The sequence below is a fragment of the Capra hircus genome, chromosome 24, assembly GCF_001704415.2.
Source record: "Capra hircus breed San Clemente chromosome 24, ASM170441v1, whole genome shotgun sequence".
NCBI lineage: Eukaryota > Metazoa > Chordata > Mammalia > Artiodactyla > Bovidae > Capra > Capra hircus.
In genome coordinates, this window is record NC_030831.1 from 23311297 (window position 1) to 23325484 (window position 14188).

The 14188-nt window shown below is 38.5% G+C and overlaps 1 protein-coding gene across 2 annotated transcripts in view; it reads left to right on the forward strand.

Annotated features, from left to right (window-relative positions):
• The window catches only part of NOL4 (nucleolar protein 4), a 468589-nt gene that overhangs the window by 158198 nt on the left and 296203 nt on the right, over nt 1-14188 (forward strand). The window lies entirely within an intron of this gene.

A 14188-nucleotide genomic window follows, 5' to 3' on the forward strand; every position in this document is an offset into this window, starting at 1 on the left:
ATTCAGTAGGAGTAAGGAGTGTTTCTAGAGAATGTTCTAGTACTATCAGAGATGGAACAAATTAAAGATGCCAAAAGGTTATTTAATTCACCTGGTTGGTAACTTCGATGACTACCATGAAATTTTAGAATTATTTACTCTTTTTGCGAGAAAGAAATTCCAGTGTGATACCTAAAAACTCCCAGCCTAATAAATGTATAGGCACTGAAAACTAAAGAGGGAAAACTGGGGTGTATATTTCTCAAAGGGCTTAAACAAAAGGGAATATAGTAAGTAGGTTCCAAGACAGGTTCCTTAGCGATTCCCACTAGAACTGTTTTAGTACTCTGTGTCTGTGTTTGAGCATCAAGAATGTGGCTCCAGTGTCAATTAGGATTGAAAGAGGTTCATCCACAGTCTGGAAAAATGCTTCTCCAAGCCCAGTAAGAGAGAGAACTGGGAAGAACCCCATAGTTCTTTGGAAACTTGTCAGTGAGAGCTGGGAAGGTGTTGGCAAGACTGGTTAGAATGCATGCCTAAATTTGTAACAGTTTCTTTTCTGATGTCCTGGCTGTTTGAAATAATAGCAGAAACCAAGAGGATTTTGATTTCATTTAGGAGTCTTCATTTGCTGGATATGAAGATTAAGAATTTCAGTAATGGCCCTTTTAGGTGACTCACCTAGGGTGTGAGAGGCCTGGTTTGCCAAATTCACTAAATCTGAAGTGGACACAGTTCCCATTTCATCATGGTCCAGTTTACTAGAAGAGAAAGATCCCAGTTCAGTCCATGAATAAACAGGGAGTTACAAAATACCTGGGAGGAACCAACATCTGAAGGAAGATCAGAATTTTCTTTAAAATAATCTGAAGTTGATTGTAAAGTCATGAACAGGTTCATCAGATTTTTGTTTCCAGGCTGGAATCTTGTTCCAGTTAGCAAGTTTTGGAAAAGCTCTATGAAAATGCCTAGCAAATGCTCAAGCCTGCTTGTGCGTAGGTTAGCAGGCTAGTCTCCTGATGTTAATTCCAGAGACCTTTCAGCATTTTCCCAATTAGTGGTTTTCATCCAGTGCTGGGCCTGACCTTTACCAACAGCCTTATAATCGATCTGATATAAATCTAAGAAACCAGGTTGATAAGTTTAAATGACCATATTAAATTCCTCAGCAAGTCTGTCAAGATCTTCAGTTACTTTAGGAAGATCTTTGACTATGGCTCACAGTTCAGTCTTAGTCCAGGGAATATAAGTAATTAAGAGTTTAGCCTCTGGATCCTCAGAGGGTTTAATTTTAAAGTGGCAGATCCAGGTAATTTCGGGTAAAAAGGGAGAGAGAGGAGTTTCAGAGAAAGGGGGAGTTTGGAGAGAGAATTGATGTGAAGGAACTGGGGGCGTAGAGGAGGCATAGTTGTAGGAAGGAAGGAGGAAGATGGTGCTGAAGGCCGAGTCTGATGGGAGAAGTCAAGGGAGAGAGACAGGATGGCACCAGTGGCCAAATCTGAGACAAAGAATTGAAGGAGGAAGAGCCTGGGGCTTTGGGAGCCATTTTGCTTTCTTTAATCATTTGTTTGCCACAATCTTAAAATCTTAATTTTCAGAGAGGCAATTTTAGACTCCTCATAAAGTTAGAAAACTTGCAAATACTAGTAAATCAAAATAAATATTGCACTCAGTTCTGGAAATTTCTGAGTTATGTAGTTCAATTCCATTTCCAGGAAATTAAGTTTGGTAATTTCCAAAGTTCTCCATAATGGCCTTTGATATTCTGAATTGCCTTTGGTCAAGTCAGTCCATTTAGTTAGAAATGTACATGAGGAAACACCGTGGTTTTTAAACATAAATTTTAAACAGACGTCTTGAAGGGGAACCTTCATAATATTTAGATAGTAGGATCTATTTCTCAGGGGTTTTTGTCTAGAGTAAAAGAACAATTTTCAAACAACTTAAATAACCTACAGCTTTAAACAGCTCAATTTCAAACAGCTTCCAGCTTAAACAGCTTCCAGTGCAAATAGCCTTTAGCCCTAACACCAGACTGTCTAAGAATACAGCATGGTACTGGAGGAGCCAGGCCAAAGGCTTTCCAGCCAGTTGCCAGAAAACAGCCCCTATTCCAAAAGACTGGACCCATGGAATGGCTGAACTTGCACAGATTTAGTGAAGCAGCCTCTGTTCTCAAAGAAATGGGCAGATGGCTTCTCAGCCAGTTTTGGTTGAAACAGTCTGATAGTAAAATCAGTCCACAGTGCTAAGTGACTGCTCACATACAGACAAGGCCTTAACTACATAGACAAAACCTTAAAGTAGATCACAAGTCTGGAGAGCTTCAAACACAAACAGGGTGTGAACTCAGATTGAGGGGAAAGCTATGCCTGCAAACTGCAGGGTTGGCAAGAAAGCAGTAGGGAACAGGGGACTCAATTGTTGGTCTCACACTCATTTGCCCACCAGCCCAGGAGTCTTCAGGTGTTTTCTCTGGTCTCTGTATGGTTTCCAAAATGTTGACATAAAACAAATAGACTGCCAGATATTTCTCCAGGAAAGATGGGTTTATTCAGGCTCAGCAGAGTTTTATTTTAGGGTCTTTAATCATGAGGAGCCTCATAGAAGTCCTCACATACATGAGAAGGAGCCCTCTTTTATAGAGGGCAAAAGGGAGTTAGACGATTGTAGTCAATGAAGAGTCCATGGGTTTTTTGTTGGCTGAGTCTATGCCAGGAAACAAGAGGTATCGTTCTTCCTGTTGGGCTCTGTTATCATTGCAGGGTATGAAAGTCCTCTTTCTGATCCTCCGACTCTATTTAATTGAGGTTTCTACTTATTATTATTTTTTTTACATATGAATCCAGTGTTCAATGTTTCTGTTCCCCTAGGTGATGCCAAAATTCTATTGGAAACAAATAGAAGATACTAGACAATTTAGTCTTTGAATATTAAGTTTTGTCTGTCCAGTTCAGTTCAGTTCAGTCGCTCAGTCGTGTCCGACTCTTTGTGACCCCGTGAACTGCAGCACGCCAGGCCTCCCTGTCCATCACCATCTCCCGGAGTTCACTCAAACTCACGTCCATCGAGTTGGTGATGCCATCCAGCCATCTCATCCTGTGTCGTCTCCTTCTCCTCCTGCCCCCAATCCCTCCCAACATCAGAGTCTTTTCCAATGAGTCAACTCTTTGCATGAAGTGGCCAAAGTACTGAAGCTTCAGCTTTAGCATCATTCCTTCCAAGAACACCCAGGGCTGATCTCCTTCAGAATGGACTGGTTGGATCTCCTTGCAGTCCAAGGGACTCACAAGAGTCTTCTCCAACACCACAGTTCAAAAGCATCAATTCTTCGGCGTTCAGCCTTCTTCACAGTCCAACTCTCACATCCATACATGACCACAGGAAAAACCATAGCCTTGACTAGACGGACCTTTGTTGACAAAGTAATGTCTCTGCTTTTTAACATGCTATCTAGGTTGATCACAGCTTTCCTTCCAAGGAGTAAGTGTCTTTTAATTTCATGGCTGCAGTCACCATCTGCAGTGATTTTGGAGCCCCCCAAAATAAAGTCTGACACTGTTTGCACTGTTTCCCCATCTATTTCCCATGAAGTGATGGGACCAGATGCCATGATCTTCGTTTTCTGAATGTTGAGCTTTAAGCCAACTTTTTCGCTCTCCTCTTTCACTTTCATCAAGAGGCTTTTTAGCTCCTCTTCACTTTCTGCCATAAGGGTGGTGTCATGTGCATATCTGAGGTGATTGATATTTCTTCCAGCAATCTTGATTCCAGCTTGTGTTTCTTCCAGTCCAGCATTTGTCAAGTTAAATAAGCAGGGTGACAATATAGAGCCTTGATGTACTCCTTTTCCTATTTGGAACCAGTGTGTTGTTCCATGTCCAGTTCTAACTGTTTCTTCCTGACCTGCATACAAATTTCTCAAGAGGCAGGTTAGGTGGTCTGGTATTCCCATCTCTTTCAGAATTTTCCACAGTTGATTGTGATCCACACAGTCAAAGGCTTTGGCATAGTCAATAAAGCAGAAATAGATGTTTTTCTGGAACTCTCTTGCTTTTTCCACGATCCAGCGGATGTTGGTAATTTGATCTCTGGTTCCTCTGCCTTTTCTAAAACCAGCTTGAACATTAGGGAGTTCACGGTTCACATATTGCTGAAGCCTGGCTTGGAAAATTTTGAGCATTACTTTACTAGTGTGTGAGATGAGTGCAATTGTGCGGTAGTGTGAGCATTCTTTTGTCTGTCCAGTAATACAAAAATAAGGTCAAGAATTCATGTCACATGGAAGGGCTGTTAGCAAGTACATATCCTTTGTAAATGTATTCAGATAAAATTTGAACCTACAAATCCATGAGTCTGGCCGTATTATAGAATCGGAACCTCTTGAATTTTCCTAATTTGAAAGTCTTGAGCAAAAATACCTTTTTTTCTAATTGTTTTTGTTTCTTCATACTATCATCTAGCTAGCTTTATAAACTCCCACTGTAAAGCCAATGCCATCCTGTGGTTATTACAAATTTCTTGTTGCTACTGTGGGCAGCTAGCTCTTATTTTTTTTTTTTTAATGGCTTTATCCTCTAGGCAAAAATAATCTGAATGTTGAGTAGGTTTTGAAGCTGCTGCTGCATGAGAATTGTACAGAGACATAAAGCAGTTACAAAATGAGGCCAAATTGACCATAAGAAATCTTTATTTATTGGGTGTACAAAGGTCATAATTAGATTGTGGGTTGATAAAAGGAACAGATAGTTGGAGGGTATTAAAGAAAAAAAGGATATTTAATTATATTCATTATAAATTTATAGTATAATTTTTTCCTTATCAGTCTCACTTTTTGTGATGGGGAACACCGTCAGGCAGGAAACGTGTGTATCTTGTGCATCCTTGCATGCTGGTAAAGAATCTGCTCCCTTGTGGCTCAGCTGGTAAAGAATCCACCTGCAATGCGGGCAGATCTGGGTTTGATCCTTGGATTGGGAAGATCCCCAGAGAAGGACAAGGCTACCCACTCCAGTACTGTGGCCTGGAGAATTCCATGGACTGTTATAGTCCGTGGGGTTGCAAAGAGTTGGACATGACTGAGTGAGTTTCACTCACTTACTGTGCGTCCTTGCGTTCTGATAAAGAATCTGCCTGTTAATGCAGGAAACGAGGGTTTGATCCCCGGGTCACAAGGATCCCCTGGAGAAGGGAATGGCAACCCCAATTCAGTATTCTTGCCTCGAGAATCCATGGACATGAGGAGCCTGACAGGCTACAGTCCATGGAGTCACAAAAGAATCAGATGTGACTTAGAAACTAAACAACAGCAAGCAGTGTTTGACATACAGTAGAATGTAGATTTTTACTTGAAATGATGTTTTAAAGTTTCTTCTTCATTTGCTTGCTTCTGTAGTGAAGATGTATTCATCTCTTAGATCCACTTCTTCTTACCAAATATTAGATAAGTGGTTGATTTTGCTAGCCTGTGAGTTGAGTAGTCAGCTGTCTTCTTTACATCTTAATTTGGAGTTCCTGCTACCTGTCTGTGCTGTCTCCATTGTCTGCCTCCCAAATCTTGTCAGGAGCAATGGAATAATACACTAGCTTTGAGATCTGAAAGTGAATTCACTCACAAGGCAACATAAAGCAATCCTTGAATGTTGAGACCTGAATTCTTGTCCCAGCTCTGCCAGTAACTAATTTTGCAGCCTTAAGAATAAACATATTTGGACAACCATTCCTACATTTGAAACTTGAGAAGCCTAGATAACTCCTCTGTAAGATTAAGTCCAGCCCCAGAATGCTCTGAGTGTTTCCCTTTTTGGATTCTCTTTTTCCTCTATAACATTTTCTGTTACCTTCATCCTGCTGAATCATTTTTCTTTAAAAAAAAAAATAAACAGGACTCCATTATTTTCTGTGTATCCCTGTTGTTGTTGTTCAGTCGCTGAGTCATGTCCAACTCTTTGCCACCCCATGGACTGCAGAACCCCAGGCTTCCCTGTTTTGGACAATCTCCAGACTTTGCTCAAACTCACGTCCATTGAGTTGGTGATGTATGTATCTCTAAACTGGTTTAAATGTTTTCTCATAGTAGAGAAAGGGATTAAACCATGATGGAGACATCCCTGTCTTTTTCCCACCAGCCTTTCACATCTTTAAAGAGTTATTTTAATTCCAAACTATTGCTATGATGAATGCTTAGAAAACCAGGGTGATTGCTGAAGGAACAGACTTCCTACTTTCCCCTTTTCCCCCTCCAGCCTTCACTGCAAGAGTCATCCAGAATCATTCTCTCTCTTCTTTTTCCTGCCTATCTTCATGCCTTTAGTAAGAAACTATATCAATACAAGGACTCATGGGTATCACAAAAATGTGAAATTAACTTTCTCTTTTTCTTTAAGAACATCATTTATAAGAGCCCTTATTTCTATTTCTTCCCAAATGTGTGTATCTGCATAAGTATTTGCATATATATGTATGTGTATATAGAGGGGTAGAAGAGAGGAGGGAAAGAGAATTTTAGTGCTTTCAACAATAATGGTTGTTTTCCTTCAAGTGTTTTTCACAAAATTTATCTTGAGGTCCTCAGGTACTGGAGGGTCTTGGGATTTTCTTCAACAGCAACATTATTAAGGCTTTGACAACCTCAAATGTTTATATACATTTCAGGAATTTTGAGTGTTTTGACAGTCAGATATTATCTGCCTATCTTTCAGTGTGCAGATTTGTTTCACTAACATATCCACTAACACCTCATTATTGCTATGGTATAACAACGTCTTGGAGAATAGATTCTAGCGTCATAGTAATAACAGATACAACTCATGACTGCTTGTGTGTTAGTCAGTCATGTCTGACTCTTTGTGATCCCATGGACTGTAGCCCACCAGGCTCCTCCGTCCATGGAATTCTCCAGGCAAGAATACTGGAGTGGGTTGCCATTTCCTTCTCCAGGGGATCTTCCTGATCCAGGAACTGAACCTGGGTCTCCTGCATTGCAGGCAGACCCTTTACTGACTGAGCCACAAGGAAGACCTATAACTGCTCAGCTGTGACTTTATTCAAATCTACGATAAAGTGATCAAGAAAAATCATATTAGCATTGTGGGTATGGGGGAGTTTAGTACACTGAACAAAGGCAAGTATTCTAAATTGGTGTCAAGGAGGACGCGCTAACTCTCAATGAATGTCAACAGCGTGAGTGGTTTATCTAACTAAAATGTCATGTTGTTGTTCAGTTGCTAAGTCATGTCTGACTGTTTGCAACCCCATGGACTGCAGTATACCAGGCTCCTCTGTCCTTCACTATCTCTCAGACATTGCTCAGATACATGTCCCTTGAGTCAGTGATGCCATCTAACTGTCTCATCCTCTGTCACCCCCTTTTCCTCTTGCCCTCAATCTTTCCCACCATCAAGGTCTTTTCCAATGAGTCGACTCTTAACATCAGGTGGCTAAAGTGTTGCAGCTTCAGCTTCATTGTCAATCCTTCCAATGAACATTCAGGGTTTATTTTCTTTAGGATTGACTGGTTTGATCTCCTTGAAGTCCAAGGGACTCTCGAGTGTCTTCTCCAGCACCATAAGTTGAAACCATCAGTTCTTCTACACTCAGCTTTCTCTATGGTCCAGCTCTCACATCTGTACATGTCGTGTGTATAATTCTATTTTAGAGTTGATGAAAAACATCCAAACTATTATCTGGATTCAACCATATAAAAATCAGATTATTGTTTTACATATTTCCATATGAAAGTGAAGATAGATGACGAGGAGAAATAAAGCATCTTAACTGCTTGCAGTATGCCAGGTACTATCCCAAGAATTAACTTCCCATCAACCCTATGAAGTAGTGGAAGGTTTTATTTTCATGGCATAGATGAAGAAGCCGAGGCTAAGTTACCATCTTTATCCAGTTGCTAGGTGCTAGAATCAAGATTGGAACACAGGAATTCTGGATCTGGAGCCTGCGTCTTTAAAGATGAGTTTTCACATTGCCCCACACCCAAGTCTGCAATGTTTGCATTATTATATTCTGTAACTGTGCTTACTTACACACATTATTTTATGCCATGCATGCTCAACCATCCCATCAAGTTCTTATTTTCTGAACAAAGCATTAATATTCTAATACTTTACGATTGCCTGTGCTTTTTAATGTGTCTATAATAGCTACTTGTAGATGGGTCCGCATACTTCACTATTTTCTTGCATGTATCTTTGTTTCTGCATTGTTATGAAGAAATTAAAATATTATTTCTAGCCATTGAAATCTATTGATTTTGCCTAGCTTTGTAAAGTGGGAGTAGCAAACTTAAATTCTGTGTGTTTCAATAGTATTCTTGACAGTAATTGCCCTGTGTTTAAAATTCATATTTCTTTTTATCTGTTAAATATGTAATTGACTTTTGACAATTTCTTTCATTTCGCCCATTCTTCCCTTGTATGGAAAGGACAATGAGAAATTTTAATTTACCTCCTCTCCTGCACTCCTTGTTTTGAATCTTCTCATTTTACTTTACTATGCTTTATTCTAAATAATAAGACCAAAGTTTGGCAGAAGAGGGGGAAAAAAGCACTTGTCATCCATGACCATCTGCTTATGCCAATAATGATTTGTTATGCCAATAAGCTTTTGGGGGATAACATTTCAGCTTTGCTTTGTATGAAATAACAACAGAAAAAAAATGTACAACTTTTTGGATAGAGTACCATTTTCCTGCATAAAGCATCTAGATGAATAGGCTATTTTGAAATATCAATCAGACAAGTCACATGTCTTAAAATAGCATACTTTACATAACAATAATAGTCATGTTAATGTAATAAAACTTTTAGTGGAAATTATCCAGATTAAGTGAAGTAGACTTAGATTCAGAGCTACACAAATGTGAGCAAACTTTCAAAATAAAACATCAAACTTCAAAAGAAAACTTTTAATACTATAAATTAAAATTACTTGTGTTTACAAAGTAAAGAACAAAAGTAGACCAGTAAAATTTGTTAGACGATTGTGAGAGCCTGTAGTTTTGAGAATTTATATTTGGCAAATTGAGTGGTTAATAATAGAACCATTTACCGCTTGGGCATAGTTTTTTTCTAACAATTGTCAGTATCCCTACATGTGTTAGAGGACTTGTCAGCCAGCCAATCTGTAAATGGGCCAACTTCTACATTTACATTTATAGATAAGGGTCTATCCCTGCTTTCTTAAAAAAAGACTACAAAATGTTATTCTGGATATGAACAGTTTATAAGTTCAACAGACTAGGTACTTTCACTTACTTTTGAAAAATGTTTATCCTATTGTGATATTATAATAATACTATCATCATGTTTAATATCAAGATAGTTTTTTGGATCACATATTATTATTATTGCCAAATTAAACCATGTCTCCTATTTTCGTCCCATTAAACTATGGCTCTGTTGATTATAAAATAATATTTTACCTTGTTGAGCAAGCATTTACTAAGAACTCTTTATAAACCAGATTTCAGCTATTATTAAAGGTGGCAATGACAGTGAACAAGGACGTGGCATGATGGACAGCAGTGGACCAGGATGCATAGGACCAAAGTTTAGATCCAGTTTCTAGGATGTGACGTGTGTATTCCTGATGCATGCCATTTGACATACTATTAATCCAAGAGCCTTCCGTTTTCAATTAGGAGTAATACTTGCTTTACAAAGTCATAATCTATGATAGGAACCAATGAGATAATATAGTCCTTTATAATAAGAATTTATTGACCATCTACTGTGGTCATCTGCTATGGATGAGAACTACTATATAAAGTGTTAGAAATGTAGTAGTGTGCAAAACAGAGAAAGGGTCTATACTATTAACACTGATATAGAGTCTAGTGGGTTGGGGTTACACGACTAGATTTATCCTTACAAACAGTAACAACCTCTGCGAGAAGTATACTTCCTCATGAGAGAGTAGAGCAGTGGCCTGAATTTAACCTGGCCATGGACGGGCTTCCCTCCTGGCTCAGCTGGTAAAGATTCTGCCTGCAATGCAGGAGACTGGGAAGGTCCCCTGGAGAAGGGAAAGGCCACCCACTCCAGCATTCTGACCTGGAGAATTCCATGGACTGTATAGTCCATGGGGTCACAGAGAGTGGGACACAACTAAGCAACTTTCACTTTCACTTGGAGGAGCTGGAAATACCACTCAGAACTGACATAGGTCCAGAAGACGAACGTCAGTTCTCAGGTGGAAAAGGACACATACACGAGCACTTCCGGTAGAAACAACAGACTGTGCAAAAGTTGTGTACTTTGGAAACTGTTAAAGGTGAAATATTTGATGGAGCAATATTTTAATGTTAAATTGTGTGTGCTTGGTTTTTCAAATCCTTCTACTAGCCACATTGCCTCTCAAGCAGAAACTAGGGCTTTCCAGATGAATTGTCCTCAGGCTAAGCATGGTATAGAAAGAATAAAAAATTGATTGCTTCATTTCTGAGTACTGGATATTTAAAAATTAATAGCATAAATATATACCTTTAAAACCATGGCTTTCAATGGCAAGATCCAAACATAAAATAGAATTCTAAGAAATTGGCTTAAAATAAGAACAAAAGCCTAGAGGTCTGAATGAATAAATTATAGGGACAAGAATGCATAATTACATAAGAATTTTTTTCCTCCTTGAAGAAGCTAATGGTCCAGCTATATGTGGAACAGGACAGTTTAGAAGGATGAGCTGCATAGTTTTCTGGGAAAAGTCCTGTGGCCATGGATAGGGTGGCAGGGCAATTAAAATATGCTTGAAGGATAAAAGAACAGAGTGTGGGTCTCATTACCCATGAGGTATTCAGAAAAACTGCAGACTTCATAGATGCCATGTGTCCAACATAGCATCTGAAGAGTGCAATAGCAGTAGCACAAGGTACTGAGATAACACAGTAGATTAAAGGAAAATCTTACAAACACGTACCAACCTGGGATGAACTGGCAGGGAGAAGCAGCTGAGAGGTCTGCTTAGCTGGAGGAATCTCCATGGTTGTGATGAAAAAGCCCTGAAATTATCACTGGAGTCCCTGGCAGAGTCATGGTCCCCATCAGCAGATTCAATAAGGATAGACATCTGATGAGAAAGCCTTCCACGGGGAACAGTAAAGATAGAAAAAATTGCTCTCTTTCCTTCTCGCTTAAACCTTTCCAAGCTTCATACAACACTGCATCCTTGAGGCTCCTAGAGAGAGAAGATGGAGGGGGGTGTGTGTTGGTGGTGGTGGTGAGGGTTTGAACCGTGATTAGTTTACCAGAGAGACTAAGCTGTTACACAAAAAAAAACTGAGTTTTCGCTGGAAATGACTGAACTACATTCATTGGTTGTAAATTTCCCTCCATGACCAGAAGTGGGGCCAATGAACTGAAATCAGTTATAAAGGAAACTTCTTTTTTTGTACACTTCAGTTGGTGACCATGTCAGTGATAACCATTATTAAATCTGCAACAAAGCCCTAAGTTAGCCTTTCTGAGGGAACCTTCACAGTTACCTTAAATTTATCACTTTGATCAACCTCCCTCCTTTTTTAAATACTTTATAGGAAATTGGATACCAGGTTCATTTTATACCTATATTCTTTTATAAATGATCGCTCGGCATTTTAGAAATCCTCCTCCATATCAAAACAGATGTTTTCAAATTATATACTTTGATCCCGTGTGAGTAATTACTGAATTACCACTTTTCGTATTGGTTTGTCTTTATGTACACGTAATTATCTTGAACATGACATGCTAAATGTTTTGTCTTCTCCTCCACTTGTCTTTCTAAAATGAATGTATTTCTTACTTGTGGAAGGTGGTTGGCTTGTTACAATGTGGCATTGTCTCCTGGGGTCTGTTCTCTATCTATAATATATTAATATAATGTCACCCAAAGAATGCTGTTGCAAGTCAAGGCATCTTTTGCATCTTGCTAATTGTCTTTATTAATAAAGGGCAAAAGTCATCATTAATAACAATAACTTGAATTTAGAAGAAGGAAATTAATTTCACCTGAGGCATTTTACCTGCAATTAGAATCCTTTTTGTGTCCACCTATTGTGAATTTCTGTGACCTGACCAACGCTGAGAGTTTTATAACTATCATCCTCAAAAACTGACACTCACTTCATTCTAAAGTAAAGAGAAAACACACATTTATTGTCTGCTTTGCAAATAAAAGCATGTATTCATTGGTCATTATTGCTTTGCAAGTAAAAACATGCATCATTAATCTAAATGTTTAAATTAAGATTAAAATATCTTGGCTTCAGGAAAATGCTAGCATATTTCAACTATCTGAGATGAAAAGAAATAACACAAAAAGATGCATTGGATTCCTCTCTTCATGGAAGTTATTTTGTGATGGGAAAGATAAATACCTGGATTTTAAAACCTGTAACGGTATTTTTCAAGCATAGCCGGAGTAGAATGTTCTTATTTGGTGGCTTGTAGCCAACTTACTTCAGAAGTTGGTTTTATTTTTTATATTGTTTTTCCAAAGACATAAATAGATATTTGCTAATATTTGCACTGTTGCCATGGAAAGTAATATCCTGGTACACTTGAATACTTTTTGTTTTATGCTATGAGAGGCAATAATGGAAAATAGTAAAATTATCATTTACTCTAATAACCACTAGAGGTCTACTGATATCAAATTTCTACCAACATTCATTTCTATAAATATTTAAAATTAAGTATGTCATATGAATTAAAGTGATGTTCCTCTTCTTTGTTACATATCTTTCATTCTGTAGGCCTTAATTCCACTTAGTTAAAGGTACTTGGCAGGTTTTTTTTAGTTTGTATTTGTTTGAGTTGTGTTTTGTTTTCTTTTTCACTTATGCTTAAGTACTGTATTGCAACTGTTAACTTTTAGGAAAACTTAACTTCTAAGCAATTGGTTGGTACTGGGTACTTTAATTATACACACAGGAGGCCTAGTGTGCTACAGTGTATGGGGTCGCAGAGTCAGGCACAGTTGGGTGACTGAACAACAACACCGCGCAGGGTGGTGGCTCAGATGGTAAAGGATCTACCTGCCATGCAGGAGACCTGGGTTGGATCCCTGAGTTGGGAAGATCCTCTGGAGAAGGGAATGCTAATGCTACCCACTCCAATATTCTGTCCTGGAGAATTCCATGGATAGAGGCGCCTGGCAGGCTACAGTCTATAGAGTTTCAAAGAGTCAGAGACAGCTGAATGACTTTCACTTTTCACATGCATATGTGTATATGTGTTATAGCATTAGTTAAAAAGAAATGTGTCTTTTTATTCAGTAAACCATATGCATTCCATTTGATTCTAAAGCAAGAATTTAACTATCTGGTATAATGCATTTTCATATTGACTTGTGAATGCACCTCCAGGGAGTTTGCAATATACCTTCAAATCAAGCACAAGTGGAGTTCACTATTCAAGGACTCAGGTCATAGTCACATTGCTAAAAATAGATGCTTTCTATTTTGTTAGAAATAGTAAGTTGACTCGCCACCATTTTGTAGAAAAATTGTGTCTGGGAACCATCGAAGTATTAAATGTTACTGTACTATTCAGTGAGATTTTGCCATTTACAGTATTTTAAATAAAAGAAGGTAGCAATTCAAATCTGCATGAAAAAAAAATTAAGAAGCCATTCTTTGAACTCTTGTCCTTGAAAGAAGTTAATGCTCAGTTACTGCTGTTCAAGTGACGTTTCTGTCTTCCGGTAGTTGAGCACTGGTGACATTCGAAGAACTAAGGAACTCTCATCTGAGAGTCCCCAACACCTACAGTAACTTTAAAGAGTCCCAGCTTGTAGGGCTTAGTAGAAATGTCTTTGCCACCATTGCACTTCAACCCCCAAAGCAAAATTAGAAATATAGTATCATCTTGTTGAAAAAAGGAAGGGAGAACGTATGAGTTCTGTACCTCTTTTTCCTATTAGCCAAAATAATGACTATAATCTGCAATAAGAGAAAATAACCTGAATTTAAGGACACATCACATCTATATTTTTAGGGGCCATTAAGCAAACTGAATTTATTTTCAGACATCACTCTACCTGAGAGACAGGGGCAATATTATGAAGGCAGCAAAAAGGGTGGCTTTCATTCAGTACAGTTAGCCAGCACTGATAACTTTTTTTTTTACCACATATTGCTGGATGTTTTATAGTATGCAGGATGATTTTTTGAGTAAGCAGAACGTGCTACTGTTGATGTTAGTGATTTGGAAGA